Here is a 26,018-nt window from a genome sequence, read left to right as displayed (position 1 = left end):
TCCAAACTATGCAATAAATTTCAACCAAAAATACCCTAGATAGAGAGAAAGTTGTAGCACATTGGCACAAATCAAAAAATGCAATCAATTTGTAGAAGCGACAAGCACATGTGGTTAATTTGAGCCCTCATCCTCAAGAGTTAGCTCAAATCTTAAAATCTGGACTTAAATAAACTATTATTTATTTGAGTTAGATTTTCAATACTTGGGCTCAAATTAACGTAGTCCTTTTGACCAATTGCTTAAGTGGATTTTCAATACGACATTTCCTAGCAGTTGTTCTCAAATCAACCATGTGCTTAATTCAAGACCTCCAAATTGAGCACATGGTCAATTTATAGGAGCAATGATTAGGGAATAGACCATGTTGATTTCAGCCAAGTCCTTAAGAGTTAGCTCAAATTGGTTTCACAAGTGAGTTGAACCCAAGTCTTGAAGAATTAGTTGAAATAGACCATGTGATGGATTTGGGTCCTAATTCTAAAGAATTGACATTCAATCTTGATAACTTGGGCTCAAATCAACCACACGACTTGTGAGACATGCACTCAAGTGTTTAATAACACCACATATGCTAAGGAGTTTTTTGCAAATCAACCATGTGGTCAACTTGATCTTTGAACACTTAGTGATGTTGAAGATATCCACTTGAGTAGTTGGACTTGTGATAAATATTTTTAGCAACAACTGTTCTCAAATGAACCACGCGAGAAATTTGGAAGACCACCTAATTGATGACATGGTTGATATCATCTTTGAACACTTCATATATGATGTTGAAGATATCATTTGAAGAATTTTGTTGATGTTGAAGACATCAACTTCTAAGCACTTTGAGTCAAATCAACCATGCAATTAATTTGATATAGCTCTTCATTACTTGGGCTCACATCAACATAGTCCTTGGAAACATTTGCTCAAGAGTTTGATGCCAATGACAACATCTATTGTGTAGTTGATCTTAAATAGACGATGTGGTTGATTTGACTTTTGAACACTTTGCTTGATGTTGTGAATACATCAACTTTTGAACACTTGAACTCAAATCAATTATGTAGTCCATATTTTATGTTCTTGGCTCCTACAAAACAACATGCTCTATTTCAGCCCAAGCACTCAACAGGCAATTTAATGAGAACTTTGAGAATCTCTATTGATCTTACACAATAGAGAATTTTGCCATTATGAGATTTGAGGGTGTTGATTGATTTTTATTTCTAGCTATAGAAATGGAGCTACAAAGACAATAGAGATGGATATTGATATAAAGACAATCCCAAAGAAGACAAAAACAATCCCAAAAAGGAGGGTATACAAACCTACACAGGTGAACGATGTGGCTCTCTTTCATCATACTAAAAAGGTTACATATAAAAATGATGGCATTGTTTTGATGAATACCAACTATAGTATAAACAAAGAAAGATGAGAGGTCTTACATAATGCCTTAAAGACACTCGATATTATTTTTGAAGATAAAGTTAGATATGTTTGATATGTCCAAAATTCATCCAAAAGAAGCTTATAAGACACCTTGGTTGGAAGTTGAGTGATTGTATAACACTAGAGGAGGTGGAAATACAAAGCACAAGCACCATAATTGAAGGATTCCTCAATGTTATGTCCAAATGATGAAGTAAAAGAAATGTTCTAAGAAAAGTTTCATGTTCATGGTTTAGATACACATGCAAAAGGGGAGATGAAAGGGAGAATTAGAAGACCAATGGCAGACACACTGAATATTGTACAATGGATACTCATGTGGGCCCCTTAGTTTCATGCCAAAGGTCATTGCATTTCATAATACATAGCATCAAACTTGATAGCGTGCCCTTTGGCCTATTTGTGTTTTGAAGCATTTTAGGCCACATTGCAACTGTTTTGGGATATGCAATTCTGTTGACATGTATCACCAGAAGGGGGAAAATCAGCGGCTAGAAATTTCACTACTCCCACGAATTTTGAATTTTCATACCTCCTGCCGATCAAATCTTGAAAGATTAAGTACCCACAATCTGCCCTCGCCCTGCAAATGCCCTACAACTTGCAGGCACCTCCTCGACGTGACCTTGTGCAGACTTTGGTTTACCATTGTCTTCTTTTAGGTAAGTTGTCTTCTATTCTTTGCTTGCCTCACCAACTAGGTTCTTTGGGTCTATTCTAAACTGATCATGGCCATGACATCAATGGCAACATGCAACTCACCATGGCTTACAAGAGAAGCAAACAGAGGCTGCAAGACAAGAAGCTAAAAATCCAAGTTAAGACACAAGGAACAGATTGCGGGTCGAGCAAAGTGTTGGCACGGTATCGAAACGGCAATGGAAGACACTTTTGCAGCATCTACGAAGGGAGAAATAACGAGAAGAAAGAAGACTCCTTGCAGAGCAGCAGCAAGAAGCGGTTGTAGATGCACACATTCGATCATTGACATTGGAGCATAGAACACGAGTTGTGGTGTCACGATTGGTGGAAGCATTCGAGACAGTAACATCAAGCCATTCAGGTGATCACCACTCTCGATTCTTCACAAGCTTTAGCCTGCACCCTAAAGTTTGTAGAGTAACAACCCTACCAACACCTCCGGAGATGCACGTCCAAGAGGCGATGCTCTCTAACCTGAGAAATGGCCTATAGAAAATGAAAGCGGTGCACAACTTAGATCAACTAGCTACAAAGAGGGCAACATTAGCTATGTTGGTGTCCCTTGAAACAAAGGAGAAATGGCTTGGGTGCACAATGTCAAAGATGTTGTCTCAATTAGAAGGACCAACGTGGTTCCAGCAGTTGAACGTAGAGTAGAAGCAATGCATGATCATCCCAATCTGAGAAGTCTGTGGGGATTGCCACAAGAAATTCATTTTGCGATTGAAAGCATTTATGAGAATGTCTCGAAAAAGTCTTTCGGTTCTCTTCTAAAAAATAGGATTGGTTTAGATATTTGTGATCATAATGATCGTATGTATGTTGGTATATCTATTCCAATATTGTCAATCTATTTGGCAAATGTCAAGGGTGATTTAGCTTCTAAGATAGTACTAAGAAAATATAGTCTCATTGCAAGGAAAAAATATTCCATTTATCTTAGAAAATGGAAAATGTATTTAAGACTATGCTTCTTTTAGTAAATACCAAACTAACCACCACTGTACTTGTTTTTTGTAAATCCCAAACCATAAATCGCATGCTTTTTAGTATATCTGAAACAAGCACCAGCGCCATGCTAGTTTTATTAAATTATTTTTGTAAATCTCAAACAGTAAATCCCATGCTTGTTTTTAGTATATCCCAACAACCTCCGCATTGGCTTTATCAAATCCCATAACGAATCCACACATCCACAAATCCAATTATCTTGTAATAATAGAATCAAACCACCGTGCTGGTGGTTGTTAATATCCTAATGCAACCAAGCACCATGCTGGCGATCACTTATCCTACACTACTACCGTGCTATCCCTGCACTACGGTCGTGCTATCCTAAAATTTATTTAACAGTGCTATACTAAAACTGTCCCCTTTAGACTAGTCATCTTTAACCATCAGATTTCAACCATCGGGCTACTTAAAATATTTAAGTACTAACATGATAGATGGTCGATAAAAAATCAGGTATTACGAGCACCACTGATCATGGATGATGGCATGCTGAGAAAGTCCACACGTCCAAGAAATGCCTACAAAATTTTTACTTTTTCAAAATACGATGACATTTTGCGGCTCAAGGAAATTTCAAACTCCCAACTATCTTATCAGCCTCTCTATAGCAAGCATCTCCTAGCTCGTTAGGCAAGTCTAATGGACTATCGCAGACATCTTCACACACTCAATCACACATTGCTTGCTTCTCTACCAACTTGTATGCCCATAGTAACTCCTCCTTTTACTTGGGGTCCTCTTTATCCTAGTATTTGTGCTCTATACGACTTTGGGCCTCCATCATGTCCTGCTAAAAGAAACCTACATCATGAGCTTGACAAGTACCTTAAAGGAGCTAGAAAAACAATAGCCAAGGAAATCAATATTCACTATCTTTGCTGAGTCCAAGTAATACACCCACCACTGAAGCATGTCCTCCTTGTACCTATTTTCCTCCTTCTTCTCCGGGTCTATTTCTGCGAGGAGGTCATCCAACATCATTTTCAGATAAAACAAAAGCATTCCAAAGCCTTTTGGGTATGCCATAGATTCGTAGTAGGTGGATCGGTGTGTAGACTTTTGGGGCTAGATTTCATAATGGGCTCTTAGTTATATCTGCACTACACTTAAATAGGGAGAGAGTTCATTGAGCCTAAACTTCTCATTCTTCAGTCTCACATTAATTGTCTAATTGAAATCTTTTGTCTCACATTAGTTGAAGCCAAAAAGATGAACATGATACAATATATACTTAACCCTATGTCCATAATGACTATTCACACAGGGGCTTAGGATCCCTTCTAGAGTCCTCTATCCTCCTATCTATCTACCCATGTAACAGCCTAGTGACCCATACTTCAACATCTTGCAACTGATAATTTAGTAGTAAATTTTGTTTACTACATCCCTTGTGTAGACAATGGAAAGAAGTACGTTGACCAAATGATAGACATCTAAACATAGTAGAATACGCTTCATTGAACTTTTTAATGTATAAATTTGTAGTACGTAATATAGAAATGGTAATATCAAGAATTCTTTGACAAGGCTGAGTTATTGAGATGGAACAACATTGAGTAAAATTACTTTCTCATTGTAAAATCGACAACATGTCACTTGAATAAGGTGACAAGACCCTATCTCGATTAATACTAGATATATGCTAGATGTTTTTTCAATCACTTGCACTTGGATATTTACCTTTTCTTTTCTCAAATACTAGCAACTATCTCCTAGGAGTGATTTTCTAGGACTTGAATATGTGCCCGTGTGCACACACCCACACGCATAGTGTACACACATGGACACATGCACATACATGCACGTGTGCACACACGCACATGCAAATGCATAGACACAAGCATGTGCATGCATCCACATGCATTCATGGTACTCTCTCTCTCTGTCTCTCTCTCTCTCTCTCAAGGCATTCACATTAGCAAGCGTGTAGACCAGAGACACATAGAATTCTTTGCATGAGTCAAACCTTAAGGAAAAAGACAATTTCTAGAGCTATTGATTGAAATATATACAAAGGAATGAATCCTTATCCATCCATGTGTTAGATCATAGTGTGGTAATGCGAGTGATAAATTGATGTAAATATATTAGTTGCTAAAGTTATGTAGGGTTACGTGTGTGCATAGGTGTGATTGAGTGATTTAGAGAGAATATGGGGAAGGTGAATCTGATTTAGGATGTGATGTAATCAAATGGTACTTTCAGCTTGGAAAAAAGGCTTAACATTTGAATAAAATATGCCTTGAATTCCAGCTTTGTGTACTTGCATCACGCATCTCTTGTCAAGGTAATATCGCTTGAGTTCTTTCACCATGCATACTTTTGTAGAAATCATGAGTAGCAAAAGGCCATGACAAGGGATCAACTTCAATCGTTGCTATTATATTATTTCCACCTCCACCATATGGCATCAAGTTTAATCATCTTTGTTATTTCTATGACAACATTGCCACGTCCTTGGCTACCACCATCGCCACCACTACCACCCTTTTTGGCACTGTTGTTGCCACCATCACTACCACTATTGCTATAGTCTTATTCATCACAGCACCACTGTTACCTCTAGTGTATTATTACAAGTAGGATGTATTAACATTCAAGAAGAAACCTAAAGACTCATATATTAACATAACAAGTAGTCAAACCCATCTATGACAGGTTTGGTTCCCATTTTTGTGATGTTGCAAGCATGCAATCCAACACTTTGCTATGGCAATGCTTGTATTCCACCTTGTTGTGCAGCCAAGTAAGTGGGTTGTTCAACTTTGCCATGAGGCATAGAAGGACGGGAAGAATTGAGTATAAGAGATGAGCCTACAAATATAATTTTTAGATTTATATAATTTATGAATTTAAGAAAGTATGCAACATTAAAAGGGCTCATATTGTTTAACTTTTTTCAAGCCTTAGAATATATGAGATAGCAGTTCATTTTTTATAGATATTGAAAATGATTTTGTTGACTTTATGGATTTCTTTTTCCATTGTTCTTAAACAATTCATTTTGTAACTCTATAGAAAAAATCTAATTTCTTTTCATTGGATTATAAATTTGCAGGTCTATTTGCTTCACTTTTTCATATTGTGTGAATCCACAATGTAGAAGATGGATTGAGCTCATCATAGATTGGCTAAAGCTCTCTTCCAAGCTGACTATCAAGATGTGTCCCTCATATTGTAAGATGAATGGTATAGTGAGTAGTATGGTCAGTAGTGTGGGCTAGGTTAATAAATATAGATTAGCTAAAGGCCTTCCACAATACGTGTCAACTACCCAAAAGAAAAATACATTGTACAAAGGGAGACAACGATAACATCTCTTACAACCTCCAAGCTAACACCTCTCTCCTCATCCAAAATTTCACAATGCTCTGCCACAACATCGTTAAGTAAATTTGAAGAGAAAAACATGGAGCACCGCTTCTTAAGACTCAATTTAAATCCTTGAAAACATAAACAGAAATGAATGGACAACCAAGTTGAATTGAGCGAATGTGCCATTGTAAACACACAACAATCACCAAATGTACTTTTAAAAGATAGTACGTGTAGTCCATTTTCCTTGTACCGAGGAATTTAGCAAGTAGTTGAAAGCTTTCATCAAGCCATTTTTTCGTGGTGCATAAAGATCAGAAGAAAATTAACCTATAGGCCTTTCTCCAGTCATTGCCGATCATTGCAAAACTTTGTTCTCAAAAATAGTGTCACAGAATGAATCGCATTAGATCGCACATTTGAAATTCCAAAGCTTGTGCATTCGATGTAGATTCAATTATCTAGTTATTCTCTTTACTTGAATAGCGCTTCAGTTGCTTGAGGTTAATGTTTTTCAGGCTCTCCTCTCAATTTTTTTGTCATCTTCAAAGTAAGGTTGCTAGACTTCCAAGTACAACATGACCTCTGTCACACAACTTCCAAACCATGTCCTTGATCCCGTCTTGCTCAAGCTTCCCTTTTGCTCCCTCGTGTGTCATGGGTGCTCGCATAGTCTACAGGGCCAGGCATGTTGCTAGACTTCCCAAGTACAACATGACCTCTCTCTCGCAACTTCCAGACCATGTCCTCGATCCCATCTTGCTCAAGCTTCCCTTTTTTTCTATTGTGTGTACTTTTCATCCCTCATGGGTGCTCGCGCAGTCTGCAAGGCATGGCATGCCAAGCTATCCAACCCTTCTTTCTTCACAGATGCCCCTCCTTCCCTATGGAGCCATGGATCCTTATGGAACTCTGTCCCTCCATCTCGAGACATGCATCTTATCCTTGTAACAAACCCAACAAGTTGCGATATGTTTATGAACGGGGCCTCACACTCTCTATTCGCTACAACGTAGAACAAATTGTTGCCGATTCCACTCGGCTTCAATCAAGGATGCTATTGATCATATGCAAGGATGAAAGCATCCCTGATTAGCTATACCATTGCAAGGAAAGGGTCCCCTTGCTGTGAGGTGGGTGTCATCTGCCATAGCTGGCCATGTAAAATCAATTGAACAATCAAACCCAAAACAATGCCTTTAAACGGTGGTTGTTAGGAAGCAGATGATCAAAGAGAAGCCCCAACAATTCCTCTTTCAATCTCTCCCCTCCCTCTCTCCCTCCCCTCCCAATCAAATTCACCATTGCATGTTCTTAGTTCCACATTGTAGGATGCAAAAACTCAAATTCGGCATGGATTTTGAAACGCATCTTCTACCATTAGTTACGTAATCATAGATCCTCAGATTCTTTCATAGCGTTACAATGCTTGACTGACTTTTTCCTTGATTTTCTCGAAAGCCTTGCCTGAGTTTATACAATCTGAAAAAAGTAGTACAACAAAGACTTTCTAAAACATCAAAAGGCCTGCGAAGTACGAACACAAAATAGATGGGAGACGATGATGGTAGAATTCATAGGATTTTGAAGGATAAATCATTGAAATCAATGACCTTGGGAAGGCAGTTGGCAGTTGGCCAAGATCGTAGTTGGAGAAAATTACCACATGGTTAGAGGAGAAGGTCTATATGAATGCCATGTAGCTCAACCTATGAGCTACACGTCAATCTAAAAAATAAGATATATAAGAAGAATAAATGAAAGACACATAGTATGCATCACTTACAAATTGGTTTCGTAATTATTTTAGAGATCATTGTCACTATTACCCACCAATACCACCACCACTATCACCAATATGAGTCTATATGACCATCACCACCGCTCATTGCTACCATCACCACCAATGAGACACTAGTAAGATTATTCAGCATTGAAAAAGAGACTTTAAGATGACACAAAAGGTAGTGACAAGGCATTAATCTAGAAACCAACATCATCATCATCACTATCATACCACTACCACCATCTCCATTGCCACCTCTACCATTACCACTAGTAGTAGGATCAACACTACAAATACCAACACCATTGCCACTTGGATGCCACCACCATTGCCACTTGGTCTACACTTAATGCCTCCACCATTGCCATCCTCACCATAATTGCCATTAATTCATGTTATTGTTGCTCTAAAACACAAAATGGTTCATAATATTTTTTATATAATGATAATTCTCATAGTCCTATGGGTTGGATGATGATGATTATGCTGTAAAATTAGAGGGCAAATGTGTTACTAAATGTCAAAGTTTATATGCATACTCTACAGGTAGAATCCTTCTTATGTGCATATAATTGAGGTAACTTGTGGTTTGAGTTTACTTGCATGTCATCTTACGATGCTTTGGCATGATCTCCCCACACTTCCCTCATTATCTATTGGAATAGGATGGATGCTTGACTGGCAATTGGCTAGCATTCGAAGTGGTAGCCTTGGTAGACATAGTCATGTTAGGTGGGACTTTGAACATTCCTCCATTAATAATGCTTGGTTATACATGTACTCCATGTACATATCCATGTTGCATGTTAAAGTCTTCTCATAAGCATTCAATGAGTTAAAGGGCTTCGAAGGACAATTGAGTCTTTGAACATTAGGCTAAGAATATGCTAACCACATACCAAGATGCACACGTTGAAGATAAAATCCCATGTTTTAAGTTCATTCTTAAAATAATATACAGATGCATGCATAAGCATCGGTCAAGATAAAGGATTATAGGTTGCGAGGGTTAAGATCATCTGAACAATCTAATCTTTGGGGTGGTTGTAAGTAATTAAACTTAAAGTGACATTTGATGGCTATATACTAGAATTGGCTCTTTGGTAACACACACTTGTCTAGCCTCAGTGTTTACCCCTTTTAATTGATTAATCTAAGAGAAACCATAAAGCCCTCGGGAGTGCACCAATTGAACAACATTAAATCTCTTCCAAGCAAATTATATCCTTAAGTGGATGAGACCGGTTAAAAATTTACTCCACCATTCCAATCACCCAACAAACCCCATTTTTTATCTCTCACTTATCTTGAAGCATTTAGCATACACCACTTTAATGTTGAAATTAGCACAATCCTTTCTTAAGTTAACACCAAATCTCCCTCATCTATCTTTAGTCACAACAGTTGATATTCCATTTCCTCCTAACTAGGAGAGAAACTTGTATTGAGACAAGACCTGAAAGAAATTAAAGCCCATAATTTTTGTTTCTTGAACAATGAAGAGCCATTACCATGACAATTTTTACCAATGACTTCAACATAGTCTTTCTACTTTATTGAGTAAAAAATTGCTCAAGCGGTAACTACACACTAAGTCTTGACAATCCATGACCTACCACGTCGAGCCTCCACTGCATCACCTGAGATCTACATGGGACAATGGTTCAAATTAGACCACCTGCATTACTTTCCCAATGCATGCTTCTCAACCTACGTGCTAGCATAAGCATACCATCTTTTTGTTCCTTACCACCATGAACCTTCTATCCCCCATTCTCCCATGAGACCCTTCACTTCTATTTTTTTGAAGCAAGCCTAGCACTATCTTGGGTGTCACCCCCTTGACTCCCTCGACTGCCCTTTACTAGAAATAGCGTACCTTAATAAGAGGCACAGGGTGTCGGGTGCCAGGCGCACTGCCCTCCGCTCACATCTCTAGAAAGAGGGAGACGAGCAAGGGGTGAGAAGGGAGAGGAGAGGGGCTGAAAAGAATTAAGAAGGGATCCAATGAAGAGAGCGCTAGGACATGGTTATCCCGCTTTAGATGGAATCCGTCTCGATGCTATAGCCTGCCCCGCTAGGGGCAGTGCTAACAACTATGCCAAGGAATTTCCTAAAAAACATGTTGTGGAGCAATGGTTTCCAATGCCCTCCCCTGCCATCATGCTAACAACTATGCCAAGGAATTTCCTAAAAAACATGTTGTGGAGCAATGGTTTCCAATGCCCTCCCCTGCCATCATCGCTCGACGCCTTCCTTCCTTCCGAAGTTCAAGCTTGATCGTCATGCCCCTTTGAAGGAGCTTCTTCAGTTTCGGTCAAAGCGGTTGATACTGGAAGTATGTTTCTCTGTTTTAAGAACTGCAGTATAAATTTTCTGAATGTCCACGAGGATGTCCTGAATGTTTTTTAAGCAGGCCAAGCGATCCTCAAAGAAGGGCTAGGACAGTAGTTATTATATCCTTTGTGCAGCTTGCACAACATGCTCAGGAAGGTGAGATTCTGCACTGTTCAACCATTAATTTGAAACTGATAGAAACACCATCATGCCTAGCTTCTAGGTCCACAAATTGTCCTTTCTAGGCCCCTCATAGTAGTTAGCTTGAAGCTAGTACTGTCGAGCTTTGTGGAGATCCCCCCCTAATCGTAACTGTACGCCGGTAACATCACAGTTATATGCCACGGTACAAAGCCATGCACCATCGAGTGATATTCTAACTGGAGCTTGGATCACGGCGTTCAATACTTAAATCGTATAGGTTACATGGATGACCTGACACATTCTGTCACGGATGATGGATCCAAAGGTTTGTTTTCTTGAGCGAAACCCATTGCTATGATACACGTGACGAAGTAACAAAGGGGTGCTGCTGCAAATGACCCCTTCCCTCCTTTTTTGTTCTCGCTATTGCTCTTCTAAACGGACCACAATCCTTTTTCATCATTCAAATAGTTCAGTAGTGTGAAACTGTGATTTTGAAAAGGGCCTCCAACAAAAGTTCATAACTCAGATAAGTAGGCTTGAATCAGATGCGATCGGCTGCTGGGAATGAAGGGAGCCACATGGATCGCACTTCCAATCCTTCAGAAGAGAAGGCTTTTGGTGGAGTTAATGGACATTTGAAGAGGCTGTGTAAGAATGGACGATTGAATGAGGCAATCAGGTTGTGGGACCGTTTGAACCACCATGGCATCCAGGTATCACAACACATATGCATCTTTCTGTTGCAGGGATGCTTGAACGCGAGAGCTTTATTGGAGGGAGAGCAGGTCCATGCATACTTATTAAAAAATGGGCATATGCTAGACGTCTTCGTAGGAAACATGCTCGTCAACCTGTATGTCAAGTGTGACAGGGTTGTTGATGCTCACTGTCTGTTTGAAAAGATGCCTGAGCGAAATGTATTCACCTGGACTCTGCTGATTGGAGGCTACATTCAAGTTGGAAATCATAAGGAGGCATACAAATTGTTTTGGAGAATGGAATCTGAGGGGGCAAAACCAAATAAGGTCACGTTTTTAAGCATCCTCAAGGCTTGCGGTACTCTTGAACAAGGCAAACGAGTACACACATACATCATCCAAAGTGGGTTGGACTCTGACAATTTTCTGAGGAGCACCCTCATAGATATGTATGCCAAATGTGGGAATCTAGAGTATGCACGCAAAGTGTTTGAAGAAACATTTGAACGGGATGTGGTCGCTTGGAATTCAATGATTGCAGGATATGCACAGCAAGGGCTTGGCAATGAGGCCTTAGGATTATTTCTCCAAATGCAGCAGGAAGGTCTAGAGGCAGACCAGGTCACATTTTCAAGCATCCTTAAAGCTTGCAGCAGTTTGGAAGCCTTGAAGCAGGGGAAGCAGATCCATTGTCATATTATGAGAAGCAGAACCAATTCAGCCACTGTCATACAAAATGCTCTTATTAACATGTATTCCAAATGTGGAAGTTTTGAGAGTGCTTGTGATGTGTTCTTCAAAATGGCTAAGCGAGATGTTATTTCCTGGACTGCAATGATTGCAGGATATTCCCAGAATGGGTTTTCTGAGGAAGCCTTTGAACACTTTTGGGAAATGCAAAAGGAAGGTGTGAGACCAGATGAAATTACTTATGTCAGTGTCCTGAAAGCATGTGCCAACCTGGCTGCACTTGGACTGGGCAAACAAATCCATGACCACATTATCACATGTAAGTTCAAATTACGAGTGCTTTTGGGGAACACTCTTGTTGACATGTATGCAAAATGTGGGAGCATGGAGCATGCTCGCCAAGTTTTTGAGAATATGCCCCAAAAAGACCTGATTTCGTGGACTGCAATGGTTTCAGGATATGCATTGCATGGGAGTGCCATGGAGGCTCTTCAGCTTGTGGAGTACATGCATTTTAAAGGAATGAAGGTGGACCACATAACATATGTTGGTGTCCTCTCGGCATGTAGTCATGCAGGTTTGGTGGATGAAGGTTGTTGTCATTTTGATTCCATGTGCCGAAATCATGGCATTTTTCCAACATCGGAGCACTATGCCTGTATGGTTGATCTGCTAGCCCGGGCAGGACGTATGGCAGAGGCCATGGAATTCATAGATGAAATACCATTTGAACCTGGTGTGGAGATATGGACTGCCTTCCTTGCTGCTTGCAGGAATTATGGTGAAGTTAAGCTAGCAGAACATGCTGCAAAGTGCATTCTTAAGCTTAAACCACACAACACTGCGGCTTTCGTGCTGCTATCTAACATATATGCTGAAGCTGGCAGGTGGGAGGAAAGAGCAAGGGTCAGGAAGTTGATGGAGGCAAGAGGTGTGGACAAGGAGCAATGATTTGAAAAGCCTGAAGGGTGTCTAGCAATTGCCACAAAACCTCCCAGCACTGCATCTTGTAAAGCAAAGCTGTGGTACGGGATGCTTCCAGTTTTCATGACTGTTGAGGGGAGGGATTTTGAATGCTTTGGATTACTTGTGATGCGAAGTTGGCAGGTCACAGATTGTGGCTGAACTAACCCCCCACATGTTGGGATGGAACCCCGTCACCAACAATTTTCTACATGCTACTGACTGTGTTTGCAATGAAAGCAAGCAGCTCAGGAGGGATTCACAATATATGGTCTCAGCTTGTACATGAAATTATTGCTGCAAATTTATTTATGGATCCTGGTTTTAGTGTAGGCACAGCACATGATCATTCCACATTTGTCATACTTTATTGGTTTTTCTTTCCAGACATGAGCAATTATTTGAACAAGTGGACCTTGTGATTTCACAGGCAAATAAATGTTGGTGTGCCAGATTTTCATACTAAATGATGTTTCATGAGACTTCTCATTATGGGTTTAACTACAATCAGATGCTCCAGAAACAAATTGCATCAGAACACAAGAAATGATATGTGCTAATATAAAGTGGTTTTAGTTTCTCTTGACCCCTTCAAGTCAGGAATTTGAACATAGTATGTGATATAAATCTTGCAAGCTCGTGTATGTGAGCTGATTCAATGTAGATATCTCATAAAAATTTATCTAGCAAGTGTGAAATTGTAGAGCTCTCATGGCAATACCTTTTTAACTCTTTTTGGTTTCCTAGCACATCTTTCTTCTGTAACGAGTTATCTGTCCGGTAATGTATTCTTCCTTGTGATGGCACACCAGGTAGGACCTCATTTTACCACCTTAGACCATCGTATCTGTAGTGAGGTGATTATTTAGTAAGCTTTTGTGACCCATGTTTCCATCAACTTTCCTTTATTGTGTTTTGTAAAGCTGCATGCAGTCTAGCATGCCCTGTGCACGTGCACGCACAGACACTAATACGTCAACTCTTAGTTTTAGCTTATGCAATGCTTTTAGACATTTTATCCTCATTTGATGTATATGTTTAAGGAGTCACCTGATGTATACTCTGTCTTTTGTATTTATATGGGCATTGTTTGTGCTTCTCTCTCTCTCTCTCTCTCACACACACACACTTACAGGTATGGTTTTGAGGATAAGCACGCTAACAGACTTAAGTACATGTTCGAACATCTCCAACAAATATTCCTCTAAAGATATATATCCATAGCTACCCACGAATATTCTCTTTCCTTGTACGATTAGGTAGAAGAGCAACAGATGTAGTAAAGGAGTACATTACAGCAGAGACCATCCAGATAGTAGATACTACCAGTCTTGGTTAATCTGCAAAGGAGTCACAATAGGAAACGGACTATATGAATCACTTTTGTTCCAAATCTGGAAAGATACTTCCAATACCGTTTTGATAGAAGAGATGGCATCTGCAACAAGTTCAAATGCATCAAATCAACAGTATTAGCGAACCGATAGATGTAGTCATTGTTGGCTGTCTCGACCAGATAAATACTCTCATCAATTTGCTGCTGGGAATATCCTTGAATGCATTTTGAAAATTTTGGAAAAAAGGGAGGCGACTACTTTGCATCTAAATGTTTGCAGCTTTGCTGGCATTGGCAAAATCTAAAGATCGTACCAAATAAGTTTGTTTGCATGAGGCGCCCGTTCTTCAAACGCGAGGTCAAGTTGATAGTTTCATCGTAACGATGGTATAGCTTTCATTTCCCTATAGTGAACCAGTGCATCTGCCAGCCAATGCTGCAGCTACTCTTCGCGCAAGGTGTTGTCTCTTCAATAAACATTTTAAATAGATTAATCGTTGCATTTGTTGGCGACATAGTGACTTACAATCCTCTCATGTTGATCCTTCACCTACCATTTCTCTACTGCACACTTATATCAGTATCACTTGGGTGCAGCTGTTTCCACCTACCTTGACTTTGGGAGTTGGACTCGAGCATTTCGGTTAAGAACTTGGTAAATTGGTCAAGTTCCACGCCCAACAAGAACAAATGGCTTTCGTTGAGGTCCCTAGCAGTGGACTAGCAATTGCGGAGTTGCTTATTGGATTTGAGAAACCCTATCCGAGTCCTTGAGTTGACAAAGCAGAAACGAACAAGAAGCGCAAAACGGGAGTGAAGCTTGTCCAAAATGATAGATACCAGCATGAAGGGCTTACATATGAAATCAGCGCGTGCACGTTCAGGTCATCATCGTTGGCACACAAGTCGATGAAGTGGTTGTGCCTTGTGACACAGTAAGCTCTATGGGGGCAGGGTTGGGGAAAAGAGAGCCTGAGCTTAGCCAATCAAATTGGCCAGTTGGGGTAGGAAACAAACCGGTTAGAATTTTGGATCTTAAACTTATTTTGCCACTAAGGAATTTCAAAATTTCCGATTTGATTACCATTCAACACCTTTTTTTCCCCGAACATGTACGGGGGATAAGATTATCTTAATGAGAACATCTCTTTAAAAGGAAACTAATATGCCAGTCACAAACCAGCTCCCAAGTAGAGCCTCCTAATGCTACAAATATTTCATGCTAGGTAGCATATCCTTTCATGGTAGTAGCACATTCGTCATAGTAGTTAGCAAATCCGTTCACGTTAGTTAGCACATTTGTCAATATTGGTTCACAAGCACGTTCATCAACATTAGAACATTCATCCTTGCTAGTTAGAACATTCATTCATTCTACTTAGCACAGCCATCCATGCTAGTGAGGACATTCATCCATGCTTATCAGCACATTCAGTTTTATGATAGTTAGAACTTATTATATGATAGTTAACATATCGATTTTATGATAGTTAGCATCTACATGTACCTGTCTTACGATAGTTAACATATTAATTTTACAATAGTTAGCACCTACATCTACATGTTTATCATAGTTAATGTATTAGTGTAGGTTGAGTTGTTTCACAGATTGAAAGCTTGTTATCTCAAAGGAAAATTTCACTTGCGTTCATTTGAGTCACTGAACCTTTTCTTTATTCTTTGAGTCAAGGACAAATATATATGCTGCTATGAATATCACTTTTAGATGTCTTTCTTGAAGAATGCACTCAACCACATGCGTTCTTAAAATTTTGCCTTCATGTATGTGGATGTCAATGTAGATGTGAGGTTTGTGCAAGAGATGGTACAAGCACGACATTTTCATTTGTAGTTCATACTTTCAATGGTGTCACACAGTTGTGGGAGTCAATAGTTTGCCCAAAGCAAGAAGACAAATCCTTCCATGACAGAAAGTGCTTGATGGAAACTATGGCGTGAAGAATTTGTTGAGAAATAAATGATCATAGCATCCAATATCATGGGGTTGTGCACCTAAGTGGAGTGGGAAGGTTCTAGTCATGTGCTAGGCTTGAGACACATTTAGGGAAGATGTGGGAAATAATTGCAAATACCTCCTTGCATGTGAGACAATAGGGTGTGATCTAATTGGGGTGTAAGCATGATAGGGTGTTTAAAAAAGTAATGTTTTTGGCCAAGCTCCTAAAGAGCACTTTTGTTCTAAATAGTATACTTTAGCTAGAGTTTTGAAAGACAACTGCTGCCCTCATACACTGAATGCTACATTAACAAAGTCTCTAAAAAAAGAGTATCTAGGTTGGGGCTGCCAACCGTGCTCTCTTTGGGCCCCTCTGTTTCTTAGTCTCTCTCTTTCTAGTGGGGGACAAGTGGATTCTTCCACTTGCCTATTTGAGGTCTTGTACATGAGTATGTGAGACAATTGGAGGTGGAGTGCTTAGTGGAGGACAAGTGGAGTCTTGTACATGAGTATGTGAGACATCTTTGTGAGTTGTATCCTCTTAGTGATCAATACACTTTGTGTCACTTTGTGATATCTTGTATTTCATGCTTTGATCTCTCATTCCACATTATGTCTTAGCTATTGTCTAAGTTGTAACATGGCATCAAAGCTTTGGGTAACCTAAGTGAGAGAGATTGAGAAGTTCTCTTGGGTGATCTTTATAGAGTTCATTTTACTAGCCATATAGCACATCATCTGTGCTATTTTGTGCTATATAGCACATTATGTATGCAATATATCACATTATCTATGCTATACTATGCAATATATCACAGCATAGTATGCTATTCTATGCTAGTTTTTGCTATATACAACATTATCTCTACTATTTTGTGCTACATAGCACATTATCCATGCAATTCAATGCTATTTTATGCTATACATAGAACATTATTTGTGCTATTCTATAGTCACATTACGTTCTTAGTAGCCATATAGCATAATATTTGTAGTGATATAGTACATTATCTATACTATTATGTGCTATTGTGCGGCCATATAGGACAATCTCTATGGTATGCTACAATCAAATTAGTTAACTTTTCAAAACTAATATTGTCTATATATGTGTAGGTTTCACTGCTACAAGTAAAAAGGATGAGTTAGTAGGCACAAACCCAATACAATTTTCGTTTGCAATTGAAGTCATATAAGTTTCGTTATTATGGTAAGCAACCTAGACCCAAGTTTTGTTTTTGTGATCTCTTCTTGAGCCAAGTGAAAATTATAGCCCCTTGAGCTTGGATTGATCTCAAGGGCTAGAAGCTTTCCTTAAAAAAGCTCCTTCTAAAGCACTCCTTTACTAAAATTGTAGCAATACAATTGCTTTTGGTAAGTTGACCAAGTCTCATTTATTATGGCTTGTAAGCTCTCTCACCAGGTATTCTAGCAATCGGTATCCCACACACCCAACAATAAGGATTGGTCAAGACTTATAATCTTAGTAGATAATCTTTATATTGGTGTGCATCCTCCCTATGTGCATAGAATAGGGGTGTCTCTATTAAGGAATTGTAATGCATCCTCATTTGTGATCATCATGTCACCTAGATATGTTGGAACTGCCCTTAGTTGGTGTCTTTGTGCAAATGATGTTCAAGAAGCTATTGAACTTTGCATAGATTTTCTAGGTGTCAGATTGAGGGTTGCATGTAGTAGAATCTACTCATGTGCCAGAAGGTTGAGTTACTGAGGTGGCATGTTCACCAATCAATCTTCCACAAATAATGAGGAGTCTTGATGTTGTTCAAAAACGTTATTGTATAGCTCTTTGATCTTTGGCCAAGGTTGAGTTTTCCATACCTTTGAACTCGTCCAGTAGTTGCAAGATGTTTTGTGTCATTATTGCCATTTTCACAAATAGTGAGAGACATGTCATCTAAAGCTTGCAAGTGACTCTTTTGCAAGGTCATGCTAGTCAATGTTGTTATTTCTTATCAACAAGCATATGAATCTTATAGCAAGGTGAGATGAGTGTCTCGATGTCATATTCAAGTTCAGTCTTCTGATAGGCACTATTTTCATGGCATACTTTAGTAAGGAGTATGAGAGACCAGTGTAAGTGATTATTTGGATGTTCATGTGTCCTTGCCACAATAGTAACACTACCACATGGTATGGCAAAATGTTGATGGTGCTCCTAGTTTGGACAGTAATGCATCCACTGTGAATCTAGAGATGGCTTTGGCTATGGATGGTTGTTAAAGGGGATCCATTTTCTAGAAATTGGTGGACCAGATTTGTAACCCATTTGTAAGTATTGTTGCATCTATGCCTTTTCTTTCTTTGCAATAAGCCTTTGCAACTTCATCTCTAAGATAGATGACAAAGTTATGAAGCCCAATCTTTGTATGGGACATGTGTGTCTAGTTGGTTTGTGACTTGCTCAATGTCATCATCATGTATCCATAGCACAATGTGAGCATGAAGTGATCCACAACTTTTTACTTTATACGTAATGAGATAATGTTTCACCCTACCCAATGGCATTGTTGCTCAAGATGTATTGCTGTGGTTTCTCCAATGCCAAGATGGAGAGCTTGGGATTGTTGCTAGAATTTGTAACTTCAAAATGTCTCTCATCAATTGCCACTTGTTGCATTTGGTCTTTCATGATGCTTTCGATCCATATCTCTTTAAAGAATAGTAGTTTGTGTCCTATTGGCTATTGCAAATGCTTGGTGGAGTTGATACATGAGCAGTAGGTCCAATTTTTACAATGTGAAGGTCAAGAAGAATGATGATATCCTCATTCTTAACTGCTCACGAAAGAATAGCCAACCATCATGTGCACCTCATCTACAAGGAAAAGGAAATGGGAAAGGTGCACTCTTGTTCATCATTTCCTCCCTTTCTATCATGCCATTTGCTATGCGATGCCTAGTTGCCATTCCATTAAATTTTTTGCTATATTTATGATGATTGTCCCAACCTCTCTAGTCTCCGATATGCAAAATTTTGATTTTCTAGTAGGGACGTGGTCAATGCTCTCCAATATTGACAAATTTTGTTGCACATTACTCATGGCCTCAAATGGAGGACTAGTAGAGTGTCATTCTATTATTTATGTGATAGTCTTTAATGAGAGAATATTGACTCTTACCGTTGGATGAGGCCTCTTGAGCAATGTCTTCCATTGCCTTAGGATCAAGCTCAGCAAGGTTGAAAAATAGGATGTCTCAAGTAGTAGATAAGAAATCTTTAGGATTCTGATAGAATCGCTCTTCTCAATTCCAATATATTGGAGGATTATCCACTAATGAGGATAATACAATAGATTCGAGGATTATCCACCACTGATGATCTTGATGTCGATCGTTCTACTGCCAATGACTACATGATTCTTGCTATTTTTAGAGAGACATCCAATACTAACCACATCTGCATATGAGAGACGCTTGCAAAAGTAAATTGTATGTAGTTAGGTTCACATGGAACATAGTATAGCTTTAAAATGGGTGTGATATACATGACCTACAAAGCATACTTGTTGCTAGCTTTCCACAAGATTTCTCTCTATGTACATATAACATGATATTTGAGAAACAACAAGGAGGAAGTAAGTCTGATTCTAGCAATCTGTATTGCACAAGTTTCTTAATTTTTCAAGTCCAAAGTCTATTTTCCACCTTAATACATTGTGAGAAGTTCTTATTCCAATGTTTTAATGTCGTGTCTAGGAAAGATCTAGCTTGTTGTTGATGGCCCTAGTTTGTGTTTCTTCTTATCATGCATCCTCCTTATAGCTAGGCATCATCTCTTGATAATGCTCTACACTCCCATGAGACCTAAGCTGTTGCAAGATGTGAGAGTAACTGTTTTCTCTATTTATAAGGAGGCAATATATATTCAAGAAAACAATAAAATAGCATAGCTAGTGTAAGCTTCATAAGAATTTTAATTCGAGTGAATGTGGTCCCTAGTTCAAAAATTGTGATTATCAACATTGAGAAGAAAGTTGGAGATAGGGACTTGGCTATGAAGTGTCAATAGAAGTAGATAGTACTGAGTTGGAGAGCAAGAGACAATAGCAAGTATGCTTAGAACATGATATTGGATGCCTATTGGCCCAAGATGTAATAGTAAATGTTGTAAGAACTTGTGCTCTACGGTTGCCAATGCTACTTGCTCATTATACAACCTTTCTTCATATACAGTTGGAAAATTTGTTGGTAGTGGTAGGTCGACCACCATCCTAGTTTTTTCATCGATGTTGATGCAACAAGGCATAGATGACTAAACTATTAAGAATAGATAAATTGCACTATTCATAGATGACTAGAAGGGCATAGGGACACTCCTTAACCCTAACTCTAATGGGTAATGTATATATTCTCCATTATGTTCATAATACAAGGAGTGTATAGTCAACATATTGTGTGTACTCCTCTTTTTCTTTCTTCCTTAACTTGGTATTAGGTCCCGATGATGATGCTTGCTTCAATTGTAGCCTCACATGTGCTCACCTTGTAGCTTAGGGAGAGAGCTACACTTTTGCTCATTTATAGAATATCTTCTAAGATTCCTCGCTCAAGTTATCTCAATTCTAAGCACTGAGTTGTAGCCTTCCCAGAATTTTGACAGTGTGGTTAAATAGTTGGGAGGTAGCTTCCATAGTTAGAACCTTGGGAAGGTAGTGTCTCAACCTCGAGTTCATTGTGAAGGCATGATTCTTGCAAGCTTCATCATCCTCTACTTTAAGATCCACCACGCAAGTGCTTAGAATCCCTCATCTACCATGGCCCATGCCAAACTTTGTCAGTAAGCTCGAGACACACTATTGAGTGTGTGGGATGCCACCCGTTGCCCTAGGATCCCCACCATTGTGCATGCCTCACCACTCATGTGTGCCTGCCCATCCACCCACATGGTCTACATTTCCTCCATGCTTTGTTGCCTCTGTTGTCCATGCCACTATTTTTGGACCACCCCAAAAAATCCATGCCAATCGCCACTTAACACAATTTGCCTTAACCATGCCTTTAAATTTGTGCATATACCAACTTAGTGGGCTAGTTGTCACATCACCCACTAAAAAAAAAACCAAACCCTCACCCGATTGCATAGTGCCATACCCTCGTGCATCATGCCGCCATCTAGTTGTTGCACTGCACCACTGCCCATCTCGCATGCTAGGCAATATAGTCCATCTCATGTAGTAGTGTGCCTTACTATCTATCTTGCACTATGCTACCGTGCTCATCAAATTCATGCCACCATGCCACAAGAAGCTCTGGCCCTACCATAAGTCACTTCCACCCTTCATGTGCTACTATTGCCATCCTTTATGTCATGCCATTGCCTGCTTTGTGCTCTTCCTCATCACTAATGCACATGCATTGTTTGCCTTTGCACTCCATGCCACCACCACCACATAGGTTAGCCATCATTGATCTTTATGCCACAATTGACATAATACCATCGTCATTATGCCCATGTGTGCCAAAATTCTATAGCACCATTGAGCCAATTGTGGCACAGTCACTTTGATTGTCTGTTGCACTTTTGTTTCAACCAATTGCAACTTGCTGTGCATGATACACTGGGAATTCTATCTTGCACAATCTTTTTCCTTGCATAGTTAACTCCCTAGCCATGCCAATCAACTTTGCACACCATGATTGCACAATCTAAGATGCGATTGCACAGTCTGAGCCTCATGCATGCCCTTGTAGCTTGTCACCTGTTGTGCCCATCACCTTTGATCACTATGTCTTGAGCTAGACTTACCATACTATCCCAAGCTACTCTATCATCATTATTGTTGACATCCAATGCCATTTGGATTAAGGGTAGGGTAGATCTTACCATAAATTTTGGTCCAAGAGGCATCTTAACAAGCTAAAAAAAGAATAACTACTTGTGTAGTCGAGTATAGGTCTAGCATAGCTTAGAGGAGATGCTTGAACTCTAGAAAAGCCAATTAGAGCTTGCTAAAAATCCTTGGTTAGTTCCTAATGATTTCAGTCCAGATGAAACCCATCATCAGTATTTGTTTCACACAAATTGGCTCTCCACTCAATTCTTTGGTAGAGGATAGAATCACACTTATTGAGTAATTTGGCAAATTTGAGCTATTGATGTAAGGCAATCTCATTACACATAGATGCACTCACATGCCACCTAATGAAGTCACTAGCTGACTAATTGATATTGATTTCTACAATATTCTTTCAAACCTTGTAAAGCCTATGCTTATCATTGGCACTTAGTTGCCTTCTTTGTATAAGTTTTGATTTTTAGTGCATACCACTTGCTATGGTTAACGATCACGTTATGACATCATATTTCTTGATCATAGTAGCAAGCTAGATAACAACTACAGCATATGTTGAAAATCTTCTAGTTGAAGAGATTATGGGATATAGTCATAGAATTGGAAAAGAAAATGGAGCCTCTTCTTTGACTTCAACAACTCCAATCACCCCAAATTAGCTTCTAGAGCTTTTAAAAAAGAGTTTAAGTGGGATAAAAGGCCCTAGCTCCCATTGAACATTCACAATTTCAATGTGAAAGATGTCATGATCCCTATCCTTTGTAGTTAAACATCATCCATAGTTGCATGGAACATTTTGGAAAGATGGTTCAATGCCAACAAGTTGACACACATCCTCTTGTTGGAGAACAAGTTGAACAACAACCCTAAGCTTCCAGTCCAAATTATGCATTAGATTGAAGGATCTTGGCTATCAACTGCCTTTAATTAGGTAAATAGTTAAAAAAAAATTCCATCAAAGGATAAAGTAGGACTATGATAGTTTGAGACTTCCAACTCATGTCAGACATGCTCATGTAGAAGCACTTGAGATGTGGTCTCAAATACATATTCAAAGAATCATGACACTAGTTTCACAGCAAATTAAACTAGGCAAGGCATCTAAGGGCAAAATACTTCAAAACTACTTGAAATAGAGGTAAGCCTCCATATGGGTGGCACCGACAACCAAGGAACACTAATTGGAGTAAGAAAAAGGCCACCCCACATATAAACAAGACAAGGAACAATAATGATTCTTTCTCAATAGCCAAAAGGTGCCTTACAAGGGCTGACACATAGACCTTTTGAATGCGCATGCTAAAAGACATTAAAGTAGAAACACAAAGTGAAGGAGTGCACAATAAGTAGCTCGGTGCTACTTACTTTTGAAAAACAAAAGGCAGCAAGAGGCATCAGTACTGATGGACTTAGAAAGGCTCCCTCATGCACACTATTGACCATCAGGATATCCTATACAATCCATGATGCACACTGATGTTTTTAAATTCTTTTGGATATCCTATACAATCCAAGATGCATGCTTCATTGGCATTATAGCATATGAGATAGTTTAATGATCTTATTAAAGATGCCAATTGTATAGTTTTTTAATCTCAAATTCATGTTTAGAATGTCTAGATTAGTTTATAACCAAGTTTATCAAATTCCATTGAGAAAATGCATCATTTACGAATCGAGCAAGTTAGCCATATGCAATATATTCCATGAATTTTGAACTTGATTAGTTTAGACACTAAGTTTATCAAATTCCATTGAGAAATTCATAATTTATGAATCAAGCAAGTTATTAGTATACAATATATTCCCTGAACTTCACAAAAAATGGCTACACCCAATCATGCATTGACCCGACTTTTCTCAAAGCATTTCTCTATGAGTACAGAAAGCATATGTGTACTAGTATTGTGGGCAACTATGTGTGCATATAAGTGAGCCTCAACTATTTTGGAATGGTCGATTATTCTCTAATCATTTTGTAGAAATGAAGCATGTACATATATCGATGCATATGGACATAGATACATAGTAAGGAGTAGCATATAGAGTAGCATAGATGCATCGTATATATACACTAGCATGCACATAGATAGCATATATGTACTAGCATTGTGGGGAACTATGTGTGCATATAAGTGCACTTCAAGTATTTTGTAATGGTCAACTATTCTCTAACTATAACAGAGTAATTGAAGCTCATCGAGGGTAAGCTACCCCAACATGAATGGGGACTAGCTATTTAAGCGGGGCTCTAGTCTCCACCCTTGACTTCAAGTTCTTGTCCTCCTCCACCACCCTCATCTTTAAGCTTCGTCTTTGTCCTCCTACTCCACCCTCACCTTCAAGCTTCACTGAGACCTATCAACACCTTATGTGATAGGGCCTTCTTCCTTACAAAGTGGAGGTGTTCTAGGGCCTTCTCCCTTACAAATTTGAGATTTGCCCAATCTTTGATGAAGGGCTTTTTTTTCTCAGTGTTTTTGGTCTGATGCCCTTGTTGATGAGGCAAACAATGTGTTTCTAGGGGAGTTTCTATGAGTTGCCCCTCAAGAATGGTCTCATTCAAATAGCCATTGGATCTAGATGCCTATGGTTTGTAGGGCCCTCATATGCCTTGTCTCTCCTAAAATTCTACTTCATGTAGATTGTTGTAATATAAGGTACGTGATTGTATTAATATAAACACTTTTCTATTTTCTCAAACATGAATAGTATCAAGAGTTAATTGAGTTGGGCTACTTTTTATGGAGTTCATTCTGCAAAGCTTTTACTTTCAGGCTAAAACTACCTTTTAATATCCCAACAAAGAAAATCATTTTCTTCAAAGCCTCTTTACATCTAAAGGCGACAACTTATAGTGGTTGTCATGGCCATTGCAGTGGTTGCCGAGGCTAGTTTTGTCATTTGTGGTGTGCTCTCTAGCTGTGCCCCCTCTCCTCATCTCCACTCTTCTCCTCTTCCCTCTTCATATTTTGTCATGGTATCAGAGCTCCCTTGCCTTCCACTGAGGCATTACGATTCTTGAGAGTGTGAGAGAGATTGTGAGATTGAGAGTTCTCGAGTTCCTTGTGAGAGTTCACTTCTGTAGAGAATTTCCATTCATTGGAAAGATTTCCGTCCATTCAACTCCACTGCGAAAGTTCTTTGATTGAAAGCGAGAGAGAGTGATCTTCTTCAAGTGTTTGTGAGAAAGATAGGGAGAGTTCTTCATAATCTTATGAGAGAGAGAGAGATTCCTCTTCTTCTTGCTTGAGAGAATTCCGTCCTTGAGAGAGAGAGAGAGAGCTCTTCTTTCTGTGAGAGAAAGGGATTGAAATCCATTCATGCTGAGAGAAAGTGTGAGAATTTCTGTGAGGAATAGAGGACTCTGAGAGATTAGAAGAAAGTGCTTCCATCTCAGAGAGAAAGAGAGACTCTAAAGCAGCAAGGGCGGCCGACTAGCTACAACGACTCCATCATCGAACTAGTCTCTATTTCTCACTGCCAAGAGCCAAGGCTTCCAAGGCTCTTCTACAACTTCATTGCACCGCTCCACAAGCCTCTACACAACCGCTCGATAGCAGCACCTTAGCCTCTCCCGTGACAAGGGGCTGTCAACTGAGCTCCAAGACGGCTACCTTACAGACAAGCCCTTCGACTTTGGCTCATTCTAGTCCTTCTGCAACAAGCAACTAAGGCTCTCCAATAGCAAACATCACAAGCAGCTCCAACATGTTCAGTTGCACACTATTGGATCCATCGATACCGACCACCAATGGACTATGCCACACTAGTTGTCCAACCAAGGGCTCCTTCACGGGCATTAACAGCCA

General features: G+C 39.3%; 1 pseudogene across 1 annotated transcript; it reads left to right on the top strand.

Annotated features, from left to right (window-relative positions):
• Positions 1–10,429: 10,429 nt before the first annotated feature.
• LOC147894799 (pentatricopeptide repeat-containing protein DOT4, chloroplastic pseudogene) lies at positions 10,430–13,083 on the top strand (annotated as a pseudogene). The gene is made up of 2 exons (XR_015542151.1): positions 10,430–10,598; positions 11,290–13,083. The product of XR_015542151.1 is annotated as a pentatricopeptide repeat-containing protein DOT4, chloroplastic pseudogene (transcript).
• The last annotated feature ends 12,935 nt before the right edge of the window (positions 13,084–26,018 follow it).

The sequence above is a fragment of the Dipteris shenzhenensis genome, chromosome 14 (assembly GCF_047967505.1).
Source record: "Dipteris shenzhenensis isolate YYH24624 ecotype China chromosome 14, Dip_SZ_1.0, whole genome shotgun sequence".
Taxonomy (NCBI): Eukaryota; Viridiplantae; Streptophyta; class Polypodiopsida; order Gleicheniales; family Dipteridaceae; genus Dipteris; species Dipteris shenzhenensis.
This window is presented reverse-complemented; position numbering and strand designations above follow the sequence as displayed.